Source organism: Solanum dulcamara, chromosome 2 (genome assembly GCF_947179165.1).
Source record: "Solanum dulcamara chromosome 2, daSolDulc1.2, whole genome shotgun sequence".
Classification (NCBI taxonomy): Eukaryota; Viridiplantae; Streptophyta; class Magnoliopsida; order Solanales; family Solanaceae; genus Solanum; species Solanum dulcamara.
This window is the reverse complement of record NC_077238.1, coordinates 56,134,677-56,143,580: the sequence shown is the minus strand read 5'-3', so window position 1 is coordinate 56,143,580 and position 8,904 is coordinate 56,134,677.

Genomic DNA, 8,904 nt, shown 5'->3' with positions numbered 1-8,904 from the left:
TGGATCCATATTTTCTTATGTATCTTCCGCATTTGTTGATGGACTCGATTTACATTATGACTTACTTAACATGCCTATTCGTGTTTCTATTACTATTGGTAAGTCTGTGCTAGTTGAGAAAGTGTATAGGTCTTGTCTTATGACTTTTGTGGGAAGTAAAACTTATGTATATTTGATTATTCTATAGATGGTTGACTTTGATATAATCTTGGGTATGACTTGGCTCTCTCCGAATTTTGCTATCTTAGATTGCAATGCTAAGACTATGACATTAGCCAAGCCTGGAATAGATCAGTTGGTGTGGGAGGGTGACTATCTTCCCGCCCCAGTTCGAACTAACTCTGTTCTTTGTGCTAAGAGGTTGGTAAGTAAGGGTTGTTTAGCTTCCTAGCACATCTCAGGGATGATAGTTCTAAATTGCCATCGATTAATTCTATTTCGATAGTGCGTGAGTTTATGGATGTTTTCCCTACAGACTTACCTGGTATGCCACCTGATAGGGATATAGATTTTTGTATCGACCTGGAGCTCGGCACTCGCCCTATTTCCATTCCACCTTATAGAATGGCCCCAGCTGAGTTAAGGGAATTGAAGGCCCAACTTCAGGAGTTGTTGGGTAAAGGTTTTATTAGATCGAGTGCCTCTCCTTAGGGTGCTCCAGTTTTATTTGTGAAGAAGAAGGATGGTAGCCTTCGTATGTGCATAGACTACAGGCAGCTGAACAAGGTGACTATTAAAAATAGGTATCCCCTTCCTAGCATTGATGACTTATTCGATCAGTTAGAGGGTGCTTGTGTTTTCTCAAAAAATGATTTGAGGTCTGGTAATTATTCCAAAGCATCAAGGTAATTATTCTCATCTTTTCCATTAAATTTTTATGCGATTATGAACATATTTTTAGGGTATATTGATGGAGAAATAATGCTAAAATAAGGAAATATGACCCTAGGGTTCTTCACATAAAATCTTGATTTGGGGGACGAATAACGATCCGTTTTAGTTGAAATTTGACATGTGAATTTAATTTATCATGAGTGAACATAATCGGAAAAAAAATTCAGATTTGACTTCAATGAGTTGGGATGATTTTTAGACCCAATTTTTTATCCAAAAATAAATATAGCTATATGGGTGTCATTCAATTCGTATTCTTATGAAGATTATGTATTTGAACATATTTTGATCATTCGGAAGCGTTACGAGAGGCTCAAGTTTTAAAGTGATTATTTAATTTAATTGAAGTTTAACCCTACTTTTGAAATTCATAAAATATAGGAGTTGACATGTTAAGTGGCATCAAGATTAGGAACGTGTTTATAGAATTAGGTGAGTTATTGGGGCTAGGTTAAACACATATATAATATTGGTTTTTATGGATTACTTTGCTTATAAATATTATATATTTGATAGATTGAGATTGGTCTGAGGCATTGAAGAAGGGGAAAGACATCGATGGATTAGCTTGCTTTACTTTGGTTCTTCGGTTGAGGTAGGTTATGATTTTTATTCTATATCATAAATAGACTCTTAATAGTGATTGATATTCATTGAGTAATGTGTGAAGTTTACTACGCATTTAATTGTTGTAGTTTGGATGGTTGATATGTTGTTGTGATTGGTCTGAAATCTTGAGGCCATGAAATCCATAATCTTGAACTTGCCCTATCAAAAATGGTGCCTTGAATAAAGAAGGCTTGATGAAATATTGTTAATTAAGTGGAATATAATCATGAAGAATGATAAATTAATTATATTTGGATCGGGTGTCACATTCCCATACGGTATATTTGGATCGGGTGTCACATTCCGACACGGTATATTTGGATCCGGTCTCACATTCCGACACGGTATATTTGGATCAGGTGTCACTCTCCTATATGGTATATTTGGATCGGGTGTCACGTTCTGGCATGGTAATATTAAAGGAAAACAAATTAAAATGACTTAATATTACCTAATCTCGAATAACTCATTTTCCAAAAGAGTGTGATATAGAGGCTTGAATCCTCATGTGTGATCTTAATATTGTTGATTGGTTATGAAATTATTCATTGTGTTGTCACTTGATCTTGATCATGTTGGTTTCCACCTGTTAAGTGCTACGATTGATTTCCCGCTATTACTTATTGCATATTATTCCTATTTTGAGTCGCCGATGATACCTACTCAGTACATGTTGTTCTGTACTGACCCCTACTTGTATCTTTTCATGTTTTATTTTGTGTGGTGCAGCGAGTGTTCCACCGACTTCAACTCGATCTAAGCTCTAGTCAGTCTCTAGTTCATAAGATTTTAGGGTGAGATATCCTTCTAGCTGGCGATGGAATCTCTTGTCATTACATGGTGTCCTTAGTTTTTGGATACGTTATGTTTTTTATTTATTTGGTATTTGATAATTTGAGACTTAGTTTTAGAATTTAGATGTCCTTCATGTGATGACTTTCACATTTTGGGGAAAACATATTTATTTGAGCTTCCGCATTATTGTTATTAGTTGGGGTTTGTATCATTGGCTCTCCCACCCAGGAGGTGAAGTGTGGGTGCCACTCATGGTCCATTTTGGGTCGTGACATTAGGTACTCATTATTGGAGAATATGATTTATCTAACCCAAAGAATGAAATGATCGAATAGCCTCCTAGCGAGCGATTCACCCAAGCATACAAAACATCTAATAACGCTATCGAAAATGGTAGATTAGTAGTTGTGATTGTAAATAACCCTTAAGAGAGGTAACACTAGATCCATTGGCCCCCCCACATTCTACCATACATAGCCAGAATGAGACCCCTACGAGAGTTGAATCTTAAGACTGTCGGACAACTGTAAGTGTTCATGGTAACTCTTCTACAAATTCTTATAAAAAGAATTATGCATGTAAAATCACTATTATACTTCAACAGTCCCTAACAACACCAAATCTATCACAACTGAAATAACTAAGTTTGCAAAAGCATCCTATCCTACCAAAAAGATATCGCAGGATCGGTACACCGATCAACTACTAGGGATCCATCCACCAAAGTAGAAACACGTGTGGGCATATGCAGCGAATCATACTTCAAATCATGTCCAAAACAAAATAGGTAGTTACATAAGAATGTACAAAATCAAGATCGAATAACACAAGATACTCCTCCAATAGTTCTTATATCAAACATTTTCATTCATCAGACTCCATCTCTTTGATTTATAGCTACCCACAATCAACCAGTCTGTTCCCCATTGCAATTGTACACGCTACTTGATTTATCAAACCCTACATATTTCTCACAATATTCAAATGAAACAAACTCTCTTAATACTAATAATACATCATAGCCACACCAGTCATTTACCTTACTCTTAAACCATTATTAGTATCAAAGTTTACTTAGCTACAGATTGTCACCTCAAATATTTCAAACTATGGCCTCCTGTCTTTCTATTTAAACAGTCCATGATAGGTATGGGTCACAACCAAAGCTGATAACACTAATTTCAAATATGATAGTACTTTCCCATCTAGGTAAAGATGTTGAATCAGACCTAATGTCAACTCCACACAATCTTTTATATACTACGTTTCAACTACCATTCAAACCATTATATATCCCATAACAAAACTTAGAGAAATTCTTGGTCACCTAAATAATTCTATATACTATGAGCATATAGCCTCTATTTACCCTCTAGTGCCTATGTAACGCATCACAATAGTTCGTATAACCCATCAACAGAGTAATATCAATCCAATTTGAAATCCTTAATAACCATGAAGAATTATATCCCATCTTGTAGTGCATCCATAAGTCACCTACCATAATTTAAAAGTCTAACCCTACATAAAACACATAATCTTCAACACCTTACTATTTTTCATTCAAACCAAAGCCAAACCTTCAGAAAAGTCCTTGTTACATCCTTCATAAGTCTGTGTCGAACCAATCGACATTGTATAGTCATATCTGAACACAAGGGCGAAAATTCAAATAATCTTCAACTTTGAACTAAGGATCTACACATGGTGTCTTATTTCTTATCATTTCTTAGATGCTTCCATGAAGCAAATTCCAAATAGATTGAACTATTTAATATACCAGACTCGTATTCCTTTTGCTAACTCATTTACCAACCTTATTCTTTGACCAACAACTCATGACATTTTACCTCATCTTTTGGATCAAAACTTTAAGTGAAGCCCTTTCTTAGGCCTTTTAATGACCACAAGCAATAAACTCTACAATCCAAACCCTGCACAAATTCTTTCAACAGGTCAATACCCCATGTGATCGATCAATTTTCCTCTTTCCAATTTATACTTTGATAAAACCTACCGCCATAATGTAGACTTAAAATGAACAACTTGAATTTCAAATTCCATCCATGTAACCCAATCCCATTATCTATCAACATTAGCTCATACTTTGAAGACCTTTATGAATTCGTGTATCTTAGCTATTATTGATCACCTCTCCATTGATGTTATTGTATCCTTTATTAAAATTTAATTATACCAGTTACCAAACTCGAAACCACAAAAGAACTTATTACCACACTTGAGTCAAATGCCTCTAGGGTTATTTCTCAAATCTTATCCAATAATCGTTAACCCATATGAATAACGCATAACACTGCCACCATAAACAGAGTAAAATAAATAGAATCACGTGTCACTAAATTTAATTCTCCACTCTCTTTGAAGATAAATTCGGCCCTTACAAATAGAGTAAATATAATTGTACTTACCTTGCTTCGAAGGCTAAACTATATTTCACTAATTATTTTCATTTATGAATGTAAATTCCTTCAATTATATTCGAGCGGTGTCTCAACATATTCTATGACTATCCATACAACCATTCTTTCATGAAGAACATCACGTTCTGTTATCTCCGAGGGCATAGTGGTCGCAACATAGTAATTCCCCTAATTATACCATTCTCAATTGTAGAACCACTTCAAACATCGGGTAGGCCAAACAAGCATCATTCTCAATGCTTAACCACTATCCAGAAATATAAGACGTTCATATAATCCTCTAAACTATTGTTCCTCTTCCTATACCATATCCTCAAATTACATTATTAAAACATAACCTTACTTACTCTTTTAAAATCACAATGCATTACAAGTCTCACCATAAACCCATTCTATAAGTTTATTACTTCCACCTCCAAATTAGATCTAGACCACGTGATGACATTTCAACTACACGCAGATAGAATTAGGCAAGAGTCACCATTATATGTCAGAGAACGGAGTGAGGCAATAGAAAATAGATCAGATCAAGGACGCACGATAGAGAATCAAAAGGTGAAGATATTTCCTAAAAGCCTCCATTGCCTCTCAAAAATAAGTACAGATGTCTCCGTACCGATCCTCAAGACTCTACTTAGACTCGGCTTGTATACACGTGCAATCGATGAACCTGGAGCTCTGAGATAAGTCAGCCTCATATCCAACAGAAAGGAAATGCAAAAGTAATTAAGATAAAACAAGGTTTAACTTAGTCAAAAAAGATAAATAATCTCAAAATCCCCCAAGACTGGTTGTCACGTATACAAGCCACTAATACATTACCGAAGTACAAAAGAAAATACAGTCACAATGTCTTTATCTCTACAATAGGACTAAAATATAATAAAAGAGTAAGAGGTGTCCGCTAGATGGATGTAACAGCTACCTCAACACTAGAAATGATAGCCTCGGATGTGGTAGAAAATAGTAGGAGATCAAGCAGGTCCAGGCTCACAGCTTACACAAGTGTAGAAGAAAGGGGTGAGTACCAAACAACATGGTACTCAGCAACTGGATAACTAAAACTTAGTAAAGCTCAATAGATACAAGCACTTCTGTCTTCCTAACTGAGCCTTATTAACTACAACCAGCATAAAACCAGCTCAACTCTAAACTTGTACAATAATAACAGTAATACATTCCACGAATACTCATCAATAGTCTCATTAATGAATCATATCAAGTCAAGTTTAGCATATACAGAGAAATAAAGGGGTAAACACGAATTCACAAATATCAACAAAATATGATGCAATGCAATGAGATGATGCATGTCTGTTATATCGGTACACATCTGCTGAATTACAGTACAGAACCCATGGAGGATATTTCTATCCACGTAACCAACCACGGAGCGTGTGGCCCATCCCCTAAATATATATATCCTGCCACAGAGCATGTGGCACGACCCCTTTGTTTTATAATATTTGCCACAGAGCGTGTGGCCCGACCCCTTTGTTTCATAATACCTGTCACGGAATGTGTGTACCAACCCTTTTTGTTTCATATCATTTCAGTCTCAACACAATATGTCAAAACCAATGCAATCAATTCATGTTCATATAATTCACGATAATAAAATGACAAAAATAAAATTTTTTCCTATCTCACATCAACATAGTCATTTCACATGTCCAAAATAAATCCATAATCACAACATATCAAATCCACCAATACATGTCATTACATCACCATTTTGTACCCCTCATCTCTATTTTTAAGGTCAATCATACAGTCAATAACCCAGTCTAATTCTCATTACTTTCCACTACACATAACGCGGAAATACATGTAAATGCAAGCTTAAACTGAGGTTTAAAAATTTACCTGCCTCAATTAATCAAGTAATCACTCCGACACTTGAGCCTTCTCTTTTTGTTGGGCCTCCAAATCAACGTAATCTAGTCAAATAAATAATCACAATAAGATTTTTGAAACGAACAACACCCTTCTACCATATGTCTAGCCTAGACCCAAAAATTTAAGCAAATCAATAAACGCGTTACTAATCTTGATGCCACTTAACAAATCAACTCCCATATTTTCTGAATTTCAAAACTAGGGTTAAACCTCAATTAAATTGAATAATCACTTTAAAACTTGAGCCTCCTTTCATAACGCTTCCTAACGATTAAAATCTAATTAAATACATAATCTTCATAAGAATACGAATCCAATGACACCCATATTGCTATATTTATTTTCGGATCAAAAAATTGAGTCAAAAAGTCATCTCGAGTCATTGAAGTCAAATATGAAATTTTCTTTCCGATTATATTCATTCATGATAAAATAAACTTACATGTCAAATTTCAGCTAAAACGGATTATTATTCAACCCCAAATCAAGATTTTATGTGAAAAACCCTAGGTTTATATTTTTTTATTTCAGCATTGTTTCTCCACCAATATACCCTAAAAATATGTTCATAATCACATAAAAATTTAATGAAAAGGATGAGAATAATTATCGTGACGCTTCGGATTGAAAATCTCTATTTTTTCTCTTCTCCTTTATTTTTCTTTTCCCCTTTCTTTTCTTTCTTCCTCCGTATTGTTTTCTCCTATTTTTGTGTTCATCGTCGTTGTTCTTTCTTTCTTGTTACATCTGATGGCATTTTATATATATATAAATTTATTTATTTTTCTTTTCTTTTATTATTATTTTTTTCCTTTTTCAAACTAATTATGTATTAAAATTTACAAATACTACTAACTTTTTTTAATAAATATAAGAAAAGTGGTATAGAGTATTAAATAAACTAACACTTTAGCTCATCAATAAAATTAATTCTCTAAAATTATCCCTCAACTAATTAATCAAAGTTACGTAAAGGTCCAAAATTTTTAACTTAAATTTATGAAAAGGGTCTTCTATGAAAGGAGGAGGACTCGTTCTCAAAATCACCTAACGGGTCATTACAAGGGATGCCTTTTCATTCTATATCTATGTCATTAAAATTTTTATCACATCTTAAAGAGTTAGTTATTTTATCAAATTTATCTTCACTATTTTCTTGTCTAATATTAATATCTAATGAGGACATGGACATGTTTTGAGTAATATCAACTTCTACGCCTGTAACATCTGTCATGGCTCTGATACCAATAGGGTGAGGGGGTCCAAAAAATCACTGCTTCGATAAGTCAAGTATCCGGGTAGGTATATTTTCATATCTAATAACATTATCATCTTGTTTAACAAGTAAAATAAAGCCTCTTGAGGAGGAATATGTTATGTCTAAAATTAACATAATTTTTGAATTAGAGTAATTTTTCAAAGCAACAGGATATTATAACAGCATAATATCTTAACTTGAATAAAAAGATAAGGGTCCAACATGCTTCCATACCTGTCCCGTTTTGACCAAAATTACATCGGGTATCCGTCGAGACTTTTACCGAATATTGCAATCCCAACCTAAAAATAGGTAACTTCTCTGATGTTCCTTCAGCATAACTTAGCACAACCTTAGTTCATTTTCTACTCTAAGGCGTAAGAGTGATATGGAATGGGAGACTATTCTTTTTATAAAAGAAAAGTAATTATAACAGAAATAATAATTTTTTTCTCTAGAAAATACTCACAAACTTTTTAGTTATTATTCATAGTGAAAATGTTTGTACAAAGAAAAAGAAGGCTGATGATTTCTCAATGCCCCCTTTCTTTACAGACTGTCTCCTTTTATAGATGAAGGAGACGGACTTCAAACTATGGACTTTAAAATTGAAAATAACTTGATAATGACCTTATACCTATCCTAAACATCTAAAGAAAGAAAAGACTTTTCTATCTTACAAAATGACAAAAGTGTCATCTTTTTCTTATCTTCTACCTATATTTTTTTATCCTCTTAAAACTATTACAAAATGAAAAAAATGTTAGCTATTAGTCACTATCATATCTTATTACAAAATGACAAAAAAGGTCTTTATCATCTTTTTCTAATATTATCTTCTTTTCTTGTACATCCTTATCTTTTCCTTTTTATCTTTAATCTCCTCTCGCATCTTCCTTATCTTCTGCTTCTGTCACTATCAGTCTCTATCTTTTATCCATCTATCCTACTTATCTTTTTATCAGCCGTCTATCTATCCTGTATTTATTCAGATGATATTGACATGGT